At 32.3% G+C, this 24,041-nt stretch overlaps 3 long non-coding RNA genes and 1 other non-coding gene across 4 annotated transcripts; 3 read left to right on the plus strand and 1 right to left on the minus strand.

Moving 5' to 3' along the window:
* Nucleotides 1-4,320: 4,320 nt before the first annotated feature.
* LOC146936893 (uncharacterized) lies at nt 4,321-7,112 on the minus strand. Its single transcript, XR_015030776.1, has 2 exons — nt 5,982-7,112; nt 4,321-4,603 (listed from the first exon to the last, which is right to left on the minus strand). It is a non-coding gene; the product is annotated as an uncharacterized LOC146936893 (long non-coding RNA).
* Nucleotides 7,113-7,224: 112 nt separating this feature from the next.
* Nucleotides 7,225-7,327, plus strand: LOC146936894 (U6 spliceosomal RNA). The gene has a single exon (XR_015033834.1). It is a non-coding gene; the product is annotated as a U6 spliceosomal RNA (small nuclear RNA).
* A 3,402-nt stretch (nt 7,328-10,729) lies between these two features.
* LOC146936895 (uncharacterized) lies at nt 10,730-11,943 on the plus strand. The gene is made up of 2 exons (XR_015030779.1): nt 10,730-11,038; nt 11,535-11,943. It is a non-coding gene; the product is annotated as an uncharacterized LOC146936895 (long non-coding RNA).
* An 8,260-nt stretch (nt 11,944-20,203) lies between these two features.
* On the plus strand, nt 20,204-22,801 carry LOC146936896 (uncharacterized). Its single transcript, XR_015030778.1, has 3 exons — nt 20,204-20,381; nt 20,477-21,353; nt 22,524-22,801. It is a non-coding gene; the product is annotated as an uncharacterized LOC146936896 (long non-coding RNA).
* Nucleotides 22,802-24,041: the final 1,240 nt, after the last annotated feature.

Consider the following 24,041-nt stretch of genomic DNA (forward strand, 5'->3'; position numbering starts at 1 on the left):
ATTTATGACTAATAACTCAAAATTTGTTCCTTAAGAAAAATTAAAAAGTAGGAATTTGTATGAAAGATCAGAATATATATATTAATTCATGCGTAGATCATAAAGAGTTTGTATTTTCATAAAGATCAAAGAATTGAGTTCAAAATTAGATAGAGGAGGAAAACAAACTATGTTAGTAAAGATCGAATGAAATCAAATTTTATGCACATTTGTTGAATAAATTTAAATCATTCTTTTAATTTTTTTCTATAGAAGGGGTTACCTTTTTTGAGATATGATTTTTTTTTTTTTTGAAGTAACCTTCTTTGAGATACGATTATTTAGCTGTAGCAAATTATTTATTGTTATGGAATGTGATTTCTTGTGAACATAACTAGAATTATCTGTTTTTGTAAACTGGAATCTAAATGGAATTGTCTGAAGTACATTTTCTACATCAATAATAACTTGACAATCATGTCTTTGGAGCTAATCAATGAAATGTGCTTATTTGATCTTTCCAGGAGATCAAGGCCTAAGTGGATGAAACTCGGATGACTTGATGAATTGAAAAAAAAAATGCTTATTTGAGAGGAGCCAAATGCATGGTTGCCTTAGCTGCATGATCTTTGTATGTCTCCTCATAACCTGCATGATATGGTCAGATAGTGTACAGTACAGTAGGGTTTGTAATATTCTTAATTTGTGGCTTTAAGTGAATGCACATATGCTTCAGAATGTAGGATACGGTTGGAAATCCTGTTCCACTGCTTTGTTAGCATGCTAGCATGTGGAACAGAAGACGTGTTTCATGTTACGGATGCGCATGTGTAACATGAAGCATTAAAAAATGGAACAAGTAGAAGAATCCATGTTGTTATTGAATCAAAATATTCATATTCATACAAACATTTGTTGAATATAGTTGTTTTATGAAATGTGTGTGCATAAACTGCAATGGAAGTAAATTAATACAACTTCCTCTCTCCGACATAAATAAACAGTTTCATTTCTTCAAAATCATATAGTTGATCCTGGTTGAGACCTTAAGATCCAGTTTCATCTCATCTCTCTTTAAGAAAGTGTATAAGTAAGCCAAGAATGTTCACAAGCAGTTTATTCTTTAAGACGGCAACAATTGTCTGCATTCCTCTTCATTGAGAAAAGTCTTACAAGCCAAACAAATTTTTTTTTTTTTTGTTTTTGTATATGTCATTTTTTAAGTTTCTAAGTCCTAAACTTGTTTTATGAGATGGTAAGTTTCTTAGGCACACAATATGAAAATGTAACACCCCTACTAGAAAATTACCTAGGGTATCTAGCATGAGTGTTAAACTCGACATCGGGTACATTAAAATTACAATAAATAAAAACTCTCTGAACAAATCATAGAATTTCTCACCTGTTAACTCATAAATAGTACCACTGACGTGTACTTTATATTGTCCAGCTACTTCTGCTTCTTCATCACGAGTCATCCTATCGTATAATAACTTGTACATCTGAAATAAATAAAAGGGATTTGGGTGAGACAAGATGTCTCAGTGAGTTCCATCTATCCTAGGTTGTAGGCAACCTTGGAGAACCTAAGGATCGCCATCTGTTTTTAACCTCAACCCATTTTGGGTGTATACAATTTCATTATGCATAACTGAGCGATCAAGGGATAACTAAAATCGCTATCTGAAATACTATTTTGATCATATAATAAATATAGTCATACTTTAATCATAAACATAATAATCACAAACACATATATCAAATCTATCGTATTCTAGTATAGCTTATACTTTGACATACTTATTTGAGTATGTCTCTGGTTCCTTTCCGATAACAACTAGTTTCGGCTAGCCAAGCCGGAGTTCCATAACTAAAATTCCTCATTTCCAACGATTAGTAAAATGCCCATAAAATATTGCTTCGTAGCTAATTCATTCCAAACAAAATTTTCATATTGCTACACTTCTCTAAAGTACAAAGCTACTGAAATTTTGACACATTCTCGTATACTTTATCATCGCATCTCATGATATGAATTTACTATCAATAAAGTATATAAATTATTTTCTCATTTATACAACTCAATATAAATATCTCATCAATATAAATTATTTTCTCATTATTTGTACATAAACCACATTATCTCTTCGTTGTGGCGAACGGAGATATATACCACATTATCTCTTCGTTGTGGCGAACGGAAATATATATACCACATTATCTCTTCGTTGTGGCGAACGGAAATATACCACATTATCTCTTCGTTGTGGCGAACGGAAATATACCACATTATCTCTTCATTGTGGCGAACGGTAATATATACCACATTATCTCTTCGTTGTGGCGAACGGAAATATATATACCACATTATCTCTTCGTTGTGGCGAACGGAAATATACCACATTATCTCTTCGTTGTAGCAAACGGAGATTTTCTCAATTTTCTTTTTTTTTTCTATGAGCATGTTACTCATTTCAATTTTTCTACTCATTTCCATTTTTTTTTTCTTCTGGGATTTTCTATAATTCACTATGAGCATGTTACTCATAGGCTGCTTTTCAAACTTTCTTTCAAATCATTTCTATAATTATATACATCAATTGTCTTGATAGAATTTCACTCCAACATTTATACTAGCATAAACATACTTATTAACATAAAAGAGATTTCAGAATACACTAATAAGGATACCTAATTCGGAAATAATCATTCTACTATCTCATATTTATTTTGTTCAAATGTACCATTCATATGGCATAATAGTCATGCTATAATTCTGTCAACTTATTCTAATAATTCATAATCACACATTAGCAATTTAATGATATAATTTACTACCCAAAGGTGGGTTTTCTAACTAAAGGAACTCACCTCAACCACTTTTAGCAACTTTATAACAGCTTAAGCATCCATTTTTATGTCATTCTTCAGTCCTTAATTCCACTGCTAAGCTTCTGTTCTTCAGCCAACATCAAAACAACTTACAATTCATAGTTCGGCACAATTTATACTTCTGCCCCCAAACTTCAAAGTCACCTATAGACTTCAATACTGGTCTAAAATTCATGGAACTGGTGTCAAAACGTCCGGAATTTTGTTAGCTAACCATAGCATTAAAAATCACTTGATTCTAGGTTACAGAGAGAAAGTTCTTGCTGTTTTAGTGGAGCCCTGTCCCAAAACCCGTAACCAAATTCCAGCAGGATTTTACCAACTTCAATTGCATTTTCCGAATTCGTTTCTAATCCGAATCATACGAAATTTGTATCCAAACTGTAGGCAATTGAATGAGGAATCCAAAAAATCCAATTATTACCCGATTATGGATCATACAGCAGTATGTACAAGCCAGTGAAAACCATACGAATTTCGTCTCAAAATCATGAATTCAAGTGTAATCACTTATATCAACAATTACCATTCTAAATTCATCATCAACAATTCATCATCATAATCACCAACATAAAAGAGTCATTTAGGACAACAAGTGAGGGTACCTAGCTTATGACATAACTACACTAACTATGTCACAATTATTCTATGTCACATGTTAGCATGTCATATAGCATAATTCAACTACCCAAAAGGAAGAGTTATAACTATAAAGGACTCACAATCTTGTGGAGGTTCCTCTTGAACACTTTGTGGCACCTTCTCAAGTTCCAAACTTCTAGCCAAGCTCTTGTCTCTTCCAAAGGTACCAATGGCTTAATACTTCATGGTTACTCCTATAATCAAGCTTCCAAACAATTTCCCATGGATTGGAGTGAGAATTGATGATTTGGAATTTTTTTTTTTAAATGAAGGGCGGTTTACTTCTATTGGAGGGGAAGGATGAATTTTGCTTGCTAAACTCTTATAGTAGCACCACAAGGGACCTATTTATGGTTAAATTTGGATGATTTCATGAAGGATGAAAATTTTTGTGATGGTGGTGAGGAAGGTTGATGGTGGCCGATGGTGTAAAGGGAGAAGGGGGAAGAAATTATGTTGGACTTTTGAGAGAGAATGAATTAGAATTGTGTAGAATGATGTGGTGAAATAATTTATAAAATGAATTTTTGTTGGCAAATACCAATTTTGCCCTTGGCTTAAAAATTTTTCATGGAGGGATATTACATTCTACCCCCCTTAAGAAAATTTCGTCCTCGAAATTTTTAGGGATTTACTTGCTGATAAACTTTACATCCTGCCTTTCCTTCTTCTTACGCTTCATTCCTCCAAGGTACTATTCAGCTCTCAGACATTTGTTCTAACTGTCATATACTAGTTTGAGTTGATCAGGCTCAGCCAGACATGACATTTGGAATAAACGTCTGGAACCCAATGGTCCCCACTGCATTTTATTTTTATTGAATTCTAATGACCCAAGGCACGATCTGAATCGACCTGCTCTGATACCAAATTGTAACACCCCTACTAGAAAATTACCTAGGGTATCTAGCATGAGTGTTAAACTCGACATCGGGTACATTAAAATTACAATAAATAAAAACTCTCTGAACAAATCATAGAATTTCTCACCTGTTAACTCATAAATAGTACCACTGACGTGTACTTTATATTGTCCAGCTACTTCTGCTTCTTCATCACGAGTCATCCTATCGTATAATAACTTGTACATCTGAAATAAATAAAAGGGATTTGGGTGAGACAAGATGTCTCAGTGAGTTCCATCTATCCTAGGTTGTAGGCAACCTTGGAGAACCTAAGGATCGCCATCTGTTTTTAACCTCAACCCATTTTGGGTGTATACAATTTCATTATGCATAACTGAGCGATCAAGGGATAACTAAAATCGCTATCTGAAATACTATTTTGATCATATAATAAATATAGTCATACTTTAATCATAAACATAATAATCACAAACACATATATCAAATCTATCGTATTCTAGTATAGCTTATACTTTGACATACTTATTTGAGTATGTCTCTGGTTCCTTTCCGATAACAACTAGTTTCGGCTAGCCAAGCCGGAGTTCCATAACTAAAATTCCTCATTTCCAACGATTAGTAAAATGCCCATAAAATATTGCTTCGTAGCTAATTCATTCCAAACAAAATTTTCATATTGCTACACTTCTCTAAAGTACAAAGCTACTGAAATTTTGACACATTCTCGTATACTTTATCATCGCATCTCATGATATGAATTTACTATCAATAAAGTATATAAATTATTTTCTCATTTATACAACTCAATATAAATATCTCATCAATATAAATTATTTTCTCATTATTTGTACATAAACCACATTATCTCTTCGTTGTGGCGAACGGAGATATATACCACATTATCTCTTCGTTGTGGCGAACGGAAATATATATACCACATTATCTCTTCGTTGTGGCGAACGGAAATATACCACATTATCTCTTCGTTGTGGCGAACGGAAATATACCACATTATCTCTTCATTGTGGCGAACGGTAATATATACCACATTATCTCTTCGTTGTGGCGAACGGAAATATATATACCACATTATCTCTTCGTTGTGGCGAACGGAAATATACCACATTATCTCTTCGTTGTAGCAAACGGAGATTTTCTCAATTTTCTTTTTTTTTTTTTTTTTTTCTATGAGCATGTTACTCATTTCAATTTTTCTACTCATTTCCATTTTTTTTTTCTTCTGGGATTTTCTATAATTCACTATGAGCATGTTACTCATAGGCTGCTTTTCAAACTTTCTTTCAAATCATTTCTATAATTATATACATCAATTGTCTTGATAGAATTTCACTCCAACATTTATACTAGCATAAACATACTTATTAACATAAAAGAGATTTCAGAATACACTAATAAGGATACCTAATTCGGAAATAATCATTCTACTATCTCATATTTATTTTGTTCAAATGTACCATTCATATGGCATAATAGTCATGCTATAATTCTGTCAACTTATTCTAATAATTCATAATCACACATTAGCAATTTAATGATATAATTTACTACCCAAAGGTGGGTTTTCTAACTAAAGGAACTCACCTCAACCACTTTTAGCAACTTTATAACAGCTTAAGCATCCATTTTTATGTCATTCTTCAGTCCTTAATTCCACTGCTAAGCTTCTGTTCTTCAGCCAACATCAAAACAACTTACAATTCATAGTTCGGCACAATTTATACTTCTGCCCCCAAACTTCAAAGTCACCTATAGACTTCAATACTGGTCTAAAATTCATGGAACTGGTGTCAAAACGTCCGGAATTTTGTTAGCTAACCATAGCATTAAAAATCACTTGATTCTAGGTTACAGAGAGAAAGTTCTTGCTGTTTTAGTGGAGCCCTGTCCCAAAACCCGTAACCAAATTCCAGCAGGATTTTACCAACTTCAATTGCATTTTCCGAATTCGTTTCTAATCCGAATCATACGAAATTTGTATCCAAACTGTAGGCAATTGAATGAGGAATCCAAAAAATCCAATTATTACCCGATTATGGATCATACAGCAGTATGTACAAGCCAGTGAAAACCATACGAATTTCGTCTCAAAATCATGAATTCAAGTGTAATCACTTATATCAACAATTACCATTCTAAATTCATCATCAACAATTCATCATCATAATCACCAACATAAAAGAGTCATTTAGGACAACAAGTGAGGGTACCTAGCTTATGACATAACTACACTAACTATGTCACAATTATTCTATGTCACATGTTAGCATGTCATATAGCATAATTCAACTACCCAAAAGGAAGAGTTATAACTATAAAGGACTCACAATCTTGTGGAGGTTCCTCTTGAACACTTTGTGGCACCTTCTCAAGTTCCAAACTTCTAGCCAAGCTCTTGTCTCTTCCAAAGGTACCAATGGCTTAATACTTCATGGTTACTCCTATAATCAAGCTTCCAAACAATTTCCCATGGATTGGAGTGAGAATTGATGATTTGGAATTTTTTTTTTTAAATGAAGGGCGGTTTACTTCTATTGGAGGGGAAGGATGAATTTTGCTTGCTAAACTCTTATAGTAGCACCACAAGGGACCTATTTATGGTTAAATTTGGATGATTTCATGAAGGATGAAAATTTTTGTGATGGTGGTGAGGAAGGTTGATGGTGGCCGATGGTGTAAAGGGAGAAGGGGGAAGAAATTATGTTGGACTTTTGAGAGAGAATGAATTAGAATTGTGTAGAATGATGTGGTGAAATAATTTATAAAATGAATTTTTGTTGGCAAATACCAATTTTGCCCTTGGCTTAAAATTTTTTCATGGAGGGATATTACATCGGGGACATCCGATAAAATTGGAACGATACAGAGAAGATTAGCATGGCCCCTGTGCAAGGATGACACGCACAAATTGAGAAAATCTCCGTTTGCTACAACGAAGAGATAATGTGGTATATTTCCGTTCGCCACAACGAAGAGATAATGTGGTATATATATTTCCGTTCGCCACAACGAAGAGATAATGTGGTATATATTACCGTTCGCCACAAGGAAGAGATAATGTGGTATATTTCCGTTCGCCACAACGAAGAGATAATGTGGTATATTTCCGTTCGCCACAACGAAGAGATAATGTGGTATATATATTTCCGTTCGCCACAACGAAGAGATAATGTGGTATATATCTCCGTTCGCCACAACGAAGAGATAATGTGGTTTATGTACAAATAATGAGAAAATAATTTATATTGATGAGATATTTATATTGAGTTGTATAAATGAGAAAATAATTTATATACTTTATTGATAGTAAATTCATATCATGAGATGCGATGATAAAGTATACGAGAATGTGTCAAAATTTCAGTAGCTTTGTACTTTAGAGAAGTGTAGCAATATGAAAATTTTGTTTGGAATGAATTAGCTACGAAGCAATATTTTATGGGCATTTTACTAATCGTTGGAAATGAGGAATTTTAGTTATGGAACTCCGGCTTGGCTAGCCGAAACTAGTTGTTATCGGAAAGGAACCAGAGACATACTCAAATAAGTATGTCAAAGTATAAGCTATACTAGAATACGATAGATTTGATATATGTGTTTGTGATTATTATGTTTATGATTAAAGTATGACTATATTTATTATATGATCAAAATAGTATTTCAGATAGCGATTTTAGTTATCCCTTGATCGCTCAGTTATGCATAATGAAATTGTATACACCCAAAATGGGTTGAGGTTAAAAACAGATGGCGATCCTTAGGTTCTCCAAGGTTGCCTACAACCTAGGATAGATGGAACTCACTGAGACATCTTGTCTCACCCAAATCCCTTTTATTTATTTCAGATGTACAAGTTATTATACGATAGGATGACTCGTGATGAAGAAGCAGAAGTAGCTGGACAATATAAAGTACACGTCAGTGGTACTATTTATGAGTTAACAGGTGAGAAATTCTATGATTTGGAATTTTTTTTTTAAATGAAGGGCGGTTTACTTTTATTGGAGGGGAAGGATGAATTTTGCTTGCTAAACTCTTATAGTAGCACCACAAGGGACCTATTTATGGTTAAATTTGGATGATTTCATGAAGGATGAAAATTTTTGTGATGGTGGTGAGGAAGGTTGATGGTGGCCGATGGTGTAAAGGGAGAAGGGGGAAGAAATTATGTTGGACTTTTGAGAGAGAATGAATTAGAATTGTGTAGAATGATGTGGTGAAATAATTTATAAAATGAATTTTTGTTGGCAAATACCAATTTTGCCCTTGGCTTAAAATTTTTCATGGAGGGATATTACAGAAAATTACCCTTTAGTTACCTTTGTAATAAACAATGCCTTGGAAATTCTTACAACCTCTGTATCCCTCTTGGTATAATGGTAACTATGATAAGAAGCTTCACATCCTTTTTCTTCATTAGCTTAATCACCTGTATTATTTTATTTTAAACATTCTAATAGCTTAAAGTTTGTATGAAAGATCAGAAATATATCCTTTTAAATCATGCTTAAATTATAAGGAATTTGTATTATCACAAAGATCAAAGCATTGAGTTCAAAATCAGACAGAGGATAACATATTCTGTTTGTAAAGTTTTGAGATGTAAGCTATCATGAGAACAGTTTGATTTAAAGTATCTTGTGCACATCTGTTGAATAAAGTTGATCAACTGCTGCATTTATCTCAGGAAATCATAGAAAAATCAATCTTTTACTGTTATAATTGAGATAATATGTTAAGAATGTAACTGCTCTGAATTATAAAGCCAGAGATGAGTATTAAGAAACTAAAAGAGAGTATCTGAGAGAAGCCATTGAGAGAAAGATGAAGTAAAACTGTGTTATTCAATTGAATTTGTTACGATGAAGATGAACTCTATTTATAAGCTAATGCTAGTCTAATCTAGTTATCATGTTCTGCTGTATACTAACATAGCATCTCTAACAAACTTAACAGCTATACAAGCTTATTTGACATGTTACTTAGAGTTAGAAGTGGTTGCTTGTTCCTCAAGTTATCTTCCTTCTTCTCTCATTCTTAACAGTGAGCCTCCTAAATAATTGAGAGAATGGGAATAAGAGTTAATTTCATTGATAACAAATACTGATATTTGCATTGCCTTATAAAGCCAAGGATCAATCTTTCTTACAAGTAAATCTAAAAAAATTCTTATAACAGAAAAGATACTAAAATCATAACAAACTCATGAGGTGTCTTCACAAAAGGCCAGCTAGCATATACTTCTATAATATCCTGAACTTAAGTCACTAAGTAGCATCCCACTTCTTGGGTTTGGACCCTACTCTTTTCCCTTTGCCAAGGTCACTAGGCCCATCAATTGTAACTGGACCTTTGCGCGCCTCTTTCTTGGCCTTTCTCATAACATAATACAACTAAGAAATTTAGCTGGAATAACTCATTATGTTTTGCTATGAAATGTGCTTGTGAATAAAACTAGAATTATTTTGTTTTCGAAAACTGGAACCTGAATTGAATTGTTTGAAGAACAATTTTTTACACAAATAAATTTTTACAATAAGGTCTTCAGAGCTAATGATAGAAAAATGCTTTTTTGATATTTTCAGGAGATCACAGACTAATTTGATGAACATATGCCCACTTGATGAATTGAAGACAAAAGTAGGGCATGCCATTGTTGTCATGATTCTTCTTGTAAACTTGTTTTAGATTGGATTTACTTAAATAATATGCAGTCTGCATGAGCCAGTCAGGCATAGTGCAATGCTGTAGGATTTGTAAAAAAGGGCAGCCCGATGCACTAAAGCTCCCGCATACGCAGGGTCTGGGAAGGGGTCCCTCCAATTGATGTGTATACTGTTTAAAAGCTTCTGTTCCAGTGGTTTGTTCGGATGTGCAACATGAAGCATAAATAAATGGAACAAGTTGAATACATGTTCTTCTTGGTACTAAATATTGTTAACTTGTTTGAGTAGCATAGTAATGATTGATGTAATTCTAAGAGTCAGTTGCTGTAATTTGCTAGCTTGAGATTTTTCTATAATATTTTTGAAGTCCTATCCAATTACTTCTCTTTAGTTTCTTTTTTCTTCTTCTTGGGATTAGAAACTAATTTTAGAAAGAATAAGAGCAATATGTTTTTAATTCTTTATCTTTGTAAAATATTATTATTCCTGTGAGTACTTGTTGAATATAGTTACATAAAGTATCTCCTAAATTTTGGACTTATTATTTGGGGCCTAGGACGGTCGTTCTCTTCGCCTTGCCTCAGATACGACCCTGGTTCTTGTGAATATTTGTTGAATATAGTTACATATCGTATCACCTTTCTTCAAAATGCATACATTGTTCTAACATCTTCTCCAAGGATGGGCCTCAAATTTTTTTTTTTTATAGCTAGTACTATACTATCCTCCAATAAAAAAAAATATTTCATTCCTCTTCCTCAAAAACGAAACGTGTTGTCCTCAAACTCTGTTTCACGCTCTCGCTGCTCATCACCGATTCACAAACAACCATCATCACTGATCAAAATCATCAACTGATTCACATCATCAGGCTTTCCTTCTTCTTCTTCCTTCTTCACCAAATCATCATTGATTGTAGACTCTCAACTCTCAAGGTTTCAATCTGTTTTCCCCTTTCCAAAACAACACTGTTTGGTAAGTAAATAAACTCTTTTTCATTAATTTCAATGCTGAAATTGCTAAAATAGAGATTGATAGAGATTTGTTGAATGTTTAAAACAACACTGTTTCAAATTTCAATTGGTTTTCCCCTTTCCAAAACAACACTGTTATTTGCCCCTTCTCCTGTTGTCTGTAGGCTTTTTTAGTTTGTTTCAGTAGCTGTTATTTGCCCCTTTTTGTTTGGTTGGCTTCAGCACCTGTTTGTTGTTGTGCGCCTAATTGGCCTCCTTGTAACACTGGCTTTAATTCTATAAACCTTTCTCAAGTTGAATAATTGGTTTCCGTGAAAGTAATTCATGTTTCTATAAGTTTGAAAATGAATTAGGCTTTGGTTGCTAGAGTATCATAGTGTGACTAGTGAGTAATTAATTATCAGCCTCATATATCTGATTCACTCTCAATGGTTCCTATGGAATGCATCCATATTTTTCTTTCTTGTTTTTCATTTTCTTATTAAAATGGCATTCAGGTTTGGCACTTATAAAAAAGGATGAAGCACTGCTTTGGACCGATGGACGTTATTTTCTGCAGGCTGAACAACAACTTAGTGATCAGTGGAAGCTAATGCGTCTAGCTGAAGATCCTGCTGTAGATATCTGGATGGCTGATGTGAGTGTTTAGAAACGCTTTTTGTTTTTTTATGTATGCTATTTTTAAATATCAACACTAAAGACATAATTTAGAAGATGATGTTGTTCATGGGATTGTTGATATGGTGTCCACAAATAGCTTCTCCTTGTTTAGGTGCTGACCAAGGTTGTTTGTGCTTGCTTTATTGTTAAAAATTTATAGATAAAACAAGAAAGAAAAATGTCAAAAACATGCGAAATTATATGTCAAAATAGGGATAAGACTTGAAACTATTAGTCTTTTTCACCTATGGGTGTACCGCATATATACGGCACCTTGTATTTATCTTTTAAAAAATATAAATAGAACAATACTCTTTAAAAAAAATACGTTTTGATTTTATCACTGGCCTCTTTTCATTCCCTGAGCCGAGCCTCCGAATTCTCAGGGACGGCCCTGTCTAACATATTATTCTTTAAAACTGTCCCCGACATAATCTCCTGTATTATACTATTACAAACCTTATGACTAATATATCCCCCAAATCATGCTTAAATCATAAGGAGTTTATATTTTCATAAAGATCAACAGATTGAGTTCAAAGTCAGACAGAGGAAAATGTACTATGTTGGTACAATTTTGAATATGTAAGTTATTGGTAAAATTTTGATTTGAAGTATCTTTCTATTGAACATTATTAAATGTGAATGTTTCTAGTTTAGCAACTTGCTATTTGCTCACAATGACCTGTATGACCTATTTATGCTCATATACCTTACTATCACATCCATATAAATAGGAAACTCTAATATCTTGTTTCACTTCTCTATGGTACAGTTCGAAAATTGAAAATCAAAGTATATATAGTCTGTTTATTATTCTTACTTGGTAGAAAGCTTACTTTAATCAATAATAGTAGTTAAGTATATGCTTTTTAATCATTCTTATCTACCTTTAAAATATAAACAAGTATAGTCCAAAGTGTGGTTCACAAAGCTCTCATCATATTTGCATGAGTGTAATAAATACAAAATCTCGTTTTCTAAAAAATGTGTGCGTACACAGCTGGTAATGTAATTACAACATTTGCAAGAATGGAAATAAAATTTTGCAATTGATGATTAAATAATCAGTTCCATTTTTTACGATCATTTTGGTGGTGCTATTTGAGATTAGATTTTGTTATGATATTGTTGAATGATGGTTCCATGTTGTGAAGGATTGTTCATTTCTATTCTTCTGCTGTTAATTGGGATATGTGGATTGTAAGGCCAAATGGAAACTTTTGCATTGAAACATCTGTAATCAATGGAAAAGTTTTTGCAAGGCTCCCAAATGGTTTTTTCCCAATGTTGTCAACTTCAATGCTTATAATTCAGCGCCGTTGTCGAACATCACTTCAGCTTCTGGTTTTGCTACACCAGATTCAACAATGTACCAGTATTCTTTATACCTCTGGAAATTTTCCACCAACATGTTCCAATGATCACAGTGACCATCAAAGCATAGAATAGTATGATGCATAGAATTTTCATAGGCCATATTGCTCTTTACTGCCGCTGCAAAGTAGAAAACAGTATGGCTTTAAATTATGGTCTGTGACCGCAACCTGAATTATAACATCATGGTTTTTATTGTCCCCGCAACCACACCACAACTGCAATTCAGGCAGCCATTAACCACCATTCACAACTGCCTGAGATGAGAAGGTAGGCTCAAAATTGATGGGAAGGCAACTAATGACAAGGGAGTTATGGGCAAAACCAAAATATGGAGGTTTATGAGGGAAAGACTAAGAAAACTAGTGTCTATGTTTACCACTGAGGTGTTTAAGTAATTAGTAGGTTGTTTAAATAATAGGAATATTTTGTCGGTAATATATAAAAAAAATATTATATGAATATGTTGTAGGATTTATGAGAGGCTACTATGAAATTATTTCTGTTAGCCTTAGGGCTAGAGAGTAGATATTTCTATTTGTTGAGGTTTTGCTCTGGGAGTAGTCAACGATGGAATTTTTCTATCAATTTCTCTTGTTCACATATATTTCTGTGTGCGTTTTTCAGTTTGTGATATCCCCAACTCCATTGGTTTCTATGAATTTGGTCTGACCTACTAGATACGGGACCGTATCAACGGGTAAGGAGACCGAAAAACAATACAAATAGTAGCATGTGATATGACACTAGGACCCATACATGTGATGATTCAATGATTGGGCACAACTCATGCACACATCATCAGTTAGCATTCTACTTATTTTTAGGTGGGATATTGTGTTATAAATGAAAAGGGGAAGGAAAGTGAGAGTCATGTTTGGTGAGCCAGAGGACACGGGAGAAACAACGGGTTCAAATGCTCCGGGATCATAAAGAGACTTAGACGTCACATCTCCATCTCACCTTTTTTATCGAACATTGTATCCATTCATAAGCAATGTGGGACATAAACACTCACAAATTTAGCCACTCACACTTGAAACCCAACAAGTCATTCAGAAAAGTTGTTAACACTCTTTTTATGCATTTTCACTATTGTAAGAGCTACAAACTCATCAATTCCAGTCAAAGATATTCAGTTCATTACCTTAGACTTTTGGTTTGGTGAGTTTTGTGTTTTTGGTTTTTGAGAGGTTTTAAAAATGTTAAAACAGAAGTGAGGAAGGAAGAAGAATGGTTCAAACCATACAATCGGTGCCTCTGGATTCAAATGTTGTCCAGACTTTAAAATCCAAAAAGAGTAAATTTCATTTCTGCAGTTATCATTGCAGTTGCATCTTCCTATTTGTATCATGTGTGTGAGAGTGTCAAAATTCAAGATTTTGAGCTAGAATATGCTTTGTATGGGTTGCTAAGTCTGCCTCTAGAGAGATTGAAATTAGAAGAAATGTTCAGGGGTTTACTGTGAAATTAGAAGTTTGTGTTCATTATATGAAGGTAATTGCTATTCTTAACACGTATTTTGAAGTTGCTAGTTGGAGTCATTCTTTGAACATTTTGAATAAAAAGGTAAGGGTGGAATTTGATCACTTGCAAATCTATTGAATGTGGGGTTAGACTTCAAAGGAACGGAGCGATTAGGCTTTTGGTGTGTATTATTGAAAAAACTAAGTCCCACATAGATTCAAAATAAGGTCTGCACCCCTCAACTTACAAGTGAAGAAGGAATAAATATGAGATTTACAATGAAAATGTTGTGCCTTATAAGTGAAGAAGGAATGAATATGAGATTTACAATGAAAATGTTGAAGAATCCAATGCTATTTATAGCCACAAAACCATCCTAGATTGTAACTACAGTTAATTGAAACATTTTAAATAACCCAACATGCTAAAAATTCACTAAACCTAGGAAAGGAAGAGAATGAGAATGCCATAGTATTCGAGCCTATTATTGAAAAATATTCCATCTTTAGGATGAATGGACGACATATCCTCGAATAAAGTAAGAGTCCTAGGGAGCTCCCCTACTACATAAAGTTGTCATACCCTCCTATTAAGAAGAATGAAGAGGATGACAAGCAGAAATTGAAAGGTGAAGAATCTATTGCTCTAAATGAAAACTGTAATGCCATTGCCATCTATCAAGGATGGGTACCTTCAGAGAAAAATGACCTATGAAGTTTCAACTATTTTGGAAAACTATCCATAAAAGAAGCTCAATGTGGTTTAGGTGAAAGAATTAACGTGGTTCCCTTATCAATGAAGAAAATGATCAGAAGAGTTCAGGTAAATCCATCAAATGTTACTCTAACAATTTCAGATATAACATTAAACATCCATTAGGAATAGTGGAAAACATGGTGGTGGAAGTAGACAAGACTTTCTTCCCATCAAACATCGTGACATCAGAGACTCAAAAGAATATTTATTGGCAGCAAAAGTCTCATTGTTCTATAAGAAGGAATGTCACTAATTCCAAAAGCCTTTTGATTGAAGGAAGGAAAGTTTACCTATCTAAGCCAAATTCATGGAATTCCTTCAAAACAAGAGGAACAAGAAAAATGATGTGTTCTTTATTTCATATGACTAACATTGGTCGAGGCGTCGAGGTAATGACATCAAACAAGCACTGAATGGGAGGTAACCCATTGGTTTATTTTCTTGTTATTTTCCTTTCTAGTCAATTTTAAGATTCCTGTAGAAACAATAACTTGCTTTAATTGTTGCTTATTTCTCGTAACCTTGTTCATTTCAAATTTTGCATGAATTACATAACCTTTTTATTTCAAAATTTCAAATTGTTTTATTCTCAAAAAGTTGTTTCAGATCATTACAGCAGAAGGCTAGCTTACCCTCGAAGTTCTAGAGCACGATAACTAATGGGGTTGCTCTGGAAAATACTCATCATAATCACCATATCTTTTCTGTATAGTATAAGCGGTAACACTTCGATCCAAATATATTATACTTCTACTATAATGATTTCTATATGTGTTTTCCAAGTTTGAATGTCATTTTTGCTCTGACTAGCGGTCGTTCTCTACGGACTATCGGTCATATTATTTTATACACGAGACACTTATTTGGTACCTTGAGCCTTTTCTAGCCACCCTTATTAATATTTTTATCATTTGTTAAACCCCTTTGAGCCTCCATGCAATATTTCTTTTGTTGTTATTAAGTTACCGAATCTATTTGATTTCTTTGGAGAGAGAATATTTTGAAGAACTTAGTATGATTTGAAACTAAGTTTGGGGTTTCTCTTTTGAATTATGAGCATTATAAGTTTGGGGTGGGATACCAGTACAACTGAGCTATAAAAAAACATTTTAAATGTATATAAACCATTTCATGTGTGTAAATAACATGATCTTGAATGTCTATTTACAATTGTTTCAAGATCATAGCAAGGTGCATTCACAACACTAATGAAGTGGAAGAATGTCGTGACCAGCCCTACTGGATTTATGAGATATATGTGTACGTTGCAAAAGAATGTGGTTGAGAGCATGAACTATCTTCTCTGAGCATGTACCACTTGCAAGGAAGTGGTAAGTTAATCTATGTCTAGAATGAGATTGGATGATGATAAGAGAAATCTCTTTGAAAAGGTATGGTCTTTAAAATATTTATGCAGATTTAAAATTCAATTTCTTTTTGTTACTTGAGGATAAGAAACAGTGTAAGTTTGGGGTTGTGATGACAAGTCATCTTACATTATTGTCAACATATATTTTTCAGTCATTTTAGTAATGATTTGACCCAAATAAGATGAAGTTTAGATAAGTTGCTTATGGTTTAAGGGGCATTTTGTAATGTTTTCATATTGATTCATGTAATTCCAGTTCTTCCATATACCAAGCAATTCTTAGGTGTTTTGTAAGTATTTTATTGAAAAATCATGTAATTCGGCAAAGCAAGACACCTCATGAAGAATTGGAAAGACATATAATGAAGATTCAATATTTCCTCTGAAGACATTACAAGTTCGGGGAAATTCCCTCCCAACCAAGACAAGTTTGGAGGAAGAAAACACTAAAAAAGATGAAGAAAAAGGCAAAAACTCAATGAAAGCAAAAGCCACTTGCCCCGGGTGTGCTGGCACGTGCCTCGGGTGTAGCGGTGTTCAAATCCAAACTAATCCAAAATAAACCTGCAAACCTATCCAATAAAACCAAAAATCGCAAAAAAAAAAAAAAAAAAAAATAATTGGATGCGTTTGGATGTTGTTTTGTAAAATTAGCTAGGATGAGATTGGATTTCGAATAAATTTTTCAAAATTGAACCAAACCGAGCCGAACCACAAAAGTTAATATTAATACTTATTTATTCTTTTATTATTATTATATGTTGTTTGTTTGTTTTTAATCTTATATATTGCACTAATTTAATCTATATTATAATTACTTCATATGTTTCAAAAGTAATCGATAATTTTCGTACTAAAATTTTAATTATTTATGATATTTGTCATCAAACCTATTATTTTACCGTGTTTTCATAATGTTAAAAAAAATGATATTCTTAATAAAAACATTAAATAAAAAATATATATATTTTGCATTTTGGATATCCAAAAATCAATCCAAATTAAACTGCATATATTTGGATCAGATCGGTTCGATTTTTTTAGAATAAACATCTAAACCAAACCAAAATGCATGTGATTTTTATTTTGGATCAAATGATATTTTTTCCTTAAAACCAATTCAACCCGCACCGTGAACACCCCTACTCGGGTGTGAAACAATGTTGAAAAACATTGTTTTCAGCAAGCATGCTTGGAGCACGTAGCCCCAAGCACGAGGAATGTGGAGTTCCAAGAAAATACAATTTTCTCTGCAGATTTGGGGGAAAAGCCCAATTTTTCAACCCAAACCCAACTGGAAACTTTTCTATATAAATACAAGAGTATGTTTTATTTTTTTTGCAATTTGTTTTTAGTTACCATGAGTAACTGAACCCTAATTGATTAGGGTTCTAAGATGATCTTCTATTTTCTTTTGTTGAATAAAATTAATTCAAGTATTATTCAGTTCTGTTTTGAGATCTATTTAAATTATTTATGCAAAGGTCTTAATGTTTTCATGAACTCTAGGGAATATGACATACCTAGTTATTCTGACTAAACATAGACATATGCTACTGCAGAAGGCATTTCTGGTCGAACTTCTGAATGTTGCATATAAATTTTATTATTTCCCCTTAGTGAGATATGGTTAGGCCTATTCTTTTGATCTAATAAGGACAAGTAAGGGTATGTGGTGAACTTCTAAGATTCATAGGCTTAGATGGCTCTTTTAGATGACAATTTAGGAATACCAACTTTGTTTATGTTTTAATTACCTATGAGAGAGTAAGTCCCCACCTTAATAACTATCTGATTGTATACGAATCTCTATAGCTTGACGACCTTGTACTCTATATCACACATATGACCTTAAGGTGATCAGCAGGAACAACTTGATATCTAGATGGACTTTAAATCCCAAGAACTACCACTTAAATATAACTCTTTCTCATAAATGATAATTGTTTGTGTTAATACAACAAGAAAATAGAGGAGATTCAAAGAATCTTAATCAACCATAATGTCTGCAATCAAACCATTTTAATTTTCTGCAATCAACTCAACTGCTTTGTGCAAACAAATCAAATTTGCATACTCCATTTTAATTATTATTTATTTACTATTTTAATAAGTTCAAGTAGTTGCCTAGTTGAAATGACAATCCATGTGAAGACAATTTTACTTACTACTTTTTGACTTGAAAAGGGTTTGGTGCCCTTGCCAAATTTAATCATCAATCAGCAAGAAGATTTGTCACGTCGAATCTTTTGTACTCCGGCACCATACTTTCTGCTAATCACAAAAATGATAAACGAGTTATATTTCACTACGAGTAATAAAAAAAAGGAGGGAGACTCATTGTTGGCGATATGATGATAGCAGTATGAATCTAGAGGGGGTGAATAGATTTGCTCTAAGAAATTTACACGCGGAAACAATATTTGAAAAGCTTTACAACGATTTGACTATTGAAATGATAATGCAAATACTAAGATAATCAAAATAAAACAATGCAAATATGACAGTTTTGGAGGGGGAGGCAATAACCTTACTCGAGGCCCTTCACTTTGCTGATGCAAACAGATGGGATCGGGTTGTCTTTGAGTCCGACTCATCTACTTTAGTGCATGCTTTATCGTCTCAGGGTCATGGTGATTCAGAATTCTGTGCTATTGTTTCTAGTGTTATTTATCAGTTAGCTTTACATTCCAACTTCGAGGTGAAGTTTATTAGGAGACAAGCGAACTTGGTTGCTCATACTTTAGCTAGGGCGGCCTGTCACCGTATTTTTGATTCTTCTCCTTCTTGTATTGAACATTGGTTGATTAATGATAATAGTTAATTTTGTTTCGGTAAAAAAAAAAAAACTAAAACAATGTTAGTAATAGTTTTGACTCAATATGTACTGCTTACAACATCTAGTAAGTTAGCACCAAATATTTTATTTTTATTTTTTTCTCTTTCTTTCTTTTCTTTTGTTTATTTTTTCTTTAATTTCTTTTGTTTATTTTTTATTTCTTTTTCTTTTGTATGTTTCTTTTATTTAACCTCTTTTATTTTCTTAGTTTTCTCATCATAAGCTACCCTCAATACTTTAAAAAACGTTAGAAGATAAATCGTTCTCTTATATTTTTATCATAGAAAAAATAAAGGTTAAATTGTTCATGAACCAATCTGGTCTTTACAACAATTGTAGATTTCCTTAAAAAAAAAAACAAAAAAAAAAACCAATAGTATCCTATACGCCACAATATTCAATCACAACTATTGCACCACCGTTGGTAGTTAACTTTTATCAAACAATACACCAATGAATGCATAAATATGTTATCCAATGATATTATTTATTTTTAGTTATTTTCCCTTTTATATCATGAAAAGTTATAAAATAATAGAAATTTAATTAAAAAAATGATTTATGATTGGTAAGTTTTTTATATGACCTCATTCCATGGTGTTCTAAAGGGGTAAACAAAACTTATTAATGTACTTAAGAGACATTTAATATATATATTTTTTTTTACAAAAGAGACATTTAATAATGACTTCATAAGTGTTAAAAGATATTTAATTGTTCAACCAAAAAAGAAATTTAATTGAAGTAAGCAGAAGATGAGCTTTATAGATTATAAAATGATAAAACCATTTGTTGGAAACATGGATGAAGTTTTCAAATTTCTTTATGTTATGATTATCTTTCTCTCTCTAATCCTTGCAGCGACAAATGCTGAAAGTAAGCCATTTTTTAAATTGGCTTCTTTTTTTTTTTTTTAACAAATATATTATTCCATTTTAGTTACACTCTTTTCTTCTCCTTTTACATTACAGAGATTCGTAGATGTTTTAATGATGCTCATTGTCCACCAGATATGTGTACCCTTGGTGTGATACCGAAGTGTAGGTTCACCATTTGTAAATGTTAACCATTGAGTTAACTAGAATATTATGTACTACCATGATTCTGCAGTTAGTGTACAATATTCAATTAGTTGCTTTTTACTTACTTTGTTGTCTTATTTTTCTAATTTCAAAATCCTTGTAGTTATTGTTTTGTAATCTAAGATGATGGTAAAGAAATGAAATAAGTTAGCAAAATACTATTAAAATGGAAGGAGTATTACAATTGGAATAAAGAAAGGTCAATATTGTAATGTAGAGTTTTTGGCCTAATGGGTTTAGCTACTAACAAGGTTTTATATCAAAACTCACTTCTATTACCACCTCACACCCATCTAACTCTACCAATATTAATTATAGTTAAATCAGATAGATCAAAAGTACTCTAATAATTTAATTATTTAAAAGTCCTAATCATACAGCCACAAGTTAAAATGTGGGGTTACACAATACATGAGACAATTTTACTTAAAAAAGGTTTGGTGCAGTTGCCAAATTTAATTATCAATTAGCTAGAAGATTAGTCAAGTCAGATCTTTTGTACTTGGGCACCATACTTCCTGCTACTCACAAAAAATGATAACCGAGTTAGATTTCATTATGAGTAATAAAATAAGGAGGGCGACTCATTGTTGGCCGGTGATATGATGATAGCAATATGAATCTAGAGGAGATGACAATAGATTTCCTCTAAAATATATGAAAAGCTTTACAACTATTTGACTATTGGAATGATAATGCGGATACTAAGATAATTAAACTAAAACAATGCTAAGAATAGTTTTAACTCTACTACTTACAACATCAAGTAAGTTAGCACCAAATATTCTTTTTCTTTTTTATTTTCTTTTCCTCTTTATTTATTTTCTTTTGTTTATTTTTTTATTTCTTTTTCTTTTGTTTGATTTTATGTTTCTTTCATTTAACCTCTTTTATTTTCCTAGTTTTCTCAACACATGCTACCTCGATACTTTAGAAAACGTTAGAAGATAAATCATTTTCTTATATTTTTATCATTGAAAAAATAAAGGCTACACTATTTTGAACAATCTGGTATTTACAACAATTGTAGCATATGGGCCACAAGATTCAATCACAGCTAATGTGCCACATTTTGTAGTTAACTTTGATCCAATAACACACTCAATCACAACTATTGCAACACCGTTGGTAGTTAACTTTTATCAAACAATACACCAAATGAATGCATAAATGTATTATTCAACGATATTATTCTTTTTTAGTGATTTTCCCTTTCATATCATGAAAAGTTATAAAATAATAGAGATTTTAATTTAAAAAAAAAATGATATTATATGATCAGCAGTGCTATACATCCCGAGGTTTTTCTCGGGAATGTATCCCGATCCAGAAAAGACTTTGTTAACAAAAAAAAAAAACTGGCCCCACTTACCATTCAGGCGGTTAGCAAACAATAAAGCAGTGCCACGTACATTCGGGATGCTCTCGGGATACAAAAATTCGGGATACAAAGCATTATTCTTATATGATTGATAAGATTTTTATATAACCTCATTTCATGGTGTTCTAAAGGGGCAAACAAAACACATTGATGCAACACTAAAAAAAAAAAAACACATTGATGCACTTAAGAGACATTTAATAATGACTTCATAAGTGCTGAAAGATATTTAATTGTTCTACGAAAAAGACAATTTAATTGAAGTAAGGAGAAGTTGAACTTTATAAATTATAAAGTGATAAAACCATTTGTTACATGTAAATGAGGGAAACATGGATGAAGTTTTTAAGTTTGTTAATGTTATGATTATCTTTCTTTTCTTTTTTTTTTTTTTTTTTGGTGAACTGTTATGATTATCTTTCTCTCTTTAACTATTGTAGCAACAAATGCTCAAAGTAAGCCATTTTTTAAGTTGACTTCTTTTTTTTTTTAACCAATATATTATATTTTATTCCATTTTAGTTACACTGTTTCTCTTCTCCTTTTTCATTACAGAGATTCATAGATGTTTTAGTGATGCTCATTGTCCACCAGATATGTGTACCCTTGGTGTGATACCGAAGTGTAGTAGGTTCGCTATTTGTATATGTTAACCATTGAGTTAACTAGAAGATTATGTACTATCATGATTCTGCATTTAGTTTACAATATTCAATTAGTTGCTTTTTAGTTACTTTGTTGTCTTATTTTTCTAATTTCAAAATTCTTATAGTTATTGCTTTGTAATATAAGATGATGGTAAAGAAATTAAATAAGTTAGCAAAATACTATTATTTTGTTTGTCTTCTTTTCTCTTTATTTTAGAGATATCGGCGTGACCTTCTATTCAGGATGACATATCACATTTTCTTTCCAATCATACCGGTTATCATAATATCTTTAATAGTTAATCTAGAAATTAGTTTTGTTACTTCTATGCGTATAATTTTATATTTATGTTGTAATATTGTTACACTTTTTTGCTTTTTTTGACAAAACACTTTGTTCTCTTTTTGTAAAAATGTTTGAAAGGAGCAAAAATGGTTGTCATTGCCACAGGATTGGATTTATTGTATTTTCTTATCATCTCAATATTTTTATATCCTTCATAATAATAGAATGAAATCGTGATAATAATATTCTCAATTCACATATGCATGCGATTGTGAACAATCTTATGGTAAAAAATGTTACAGTTGTAATCTTTTGTTCATTATACAATATTTTGAAGAAATGAAAGTAGTTAGGTAACGAAAGTAGGTATAAATAAATGGTTGTACCTTTCGCTCACATAGTCTAAAATTTTGTTGTTGGTAGATTGTATTCATTTATTGACCAACACTTCATTTGGTCTACTCATTTGACCATATAATCATCAATTCCTTGGACTAACTAATGTTTCACCTTACAAAACCACATTTATCGATAATCAGTGTATTAGGTTTCCTCAGTGAGAAATGTTAGCAACACACATTTTAACACGCATTTCTCAACACACTCTTTTTGATTCGTTAAAATACACATGGGATCCACCAAAATTATGTGGGACCCATGTGATTTGATGGGATCAATGTGGATTTTAACCAATCAAAAAAAGTGTATTGAAAAGTGTGTTATAATATGTATTGCTAGCATTCCTCTTCTACACCAACGGTCTAAAAAAAGTAATCAGTATCAAACGTATATTCAAGCACTAATCAATACCTAAATTCAGCAAGCTTCCAAAATGATATAATTATTGGCAACAATGCATGCCCTTTTATCAATATAAGAAAGATTCTTTAAAAAAAATCAATATAAGAAAGATGCACAGAACAGTTATCATGATATGCAATCAGTACCTCGTTCTATGCTATGTTTCAATAGATTTCATATCACATAAAATCGTCAACAAAGGCGTTTCCCTAATTTTTTTTTTTCTTGAAACAAAAACTGAAATTTCAAGAGCAAATTACACATCAAAATATTAATGTTGTGCTTCCACTGCAGATTTCATTTTTCTTTTCTTATGTGAACATCCGTACATATTGTTTT

The sequence above is a fragment of the Medicago sativa genome, chromosome 3 (genome assembly GCF_051527215.1).
Source record: "Medicago sativa cultivar Bolivia chromosome 3, Bolivia_mono, whole genome shotgun sequence".
NCBI classification, from domain to species: domain Eukaryota; kingdom Viridiplantae; phylum Streptophyta; class Magnoliopsida; order Fabales; family Fabaceae; genus Medicago; species Medicago sativa.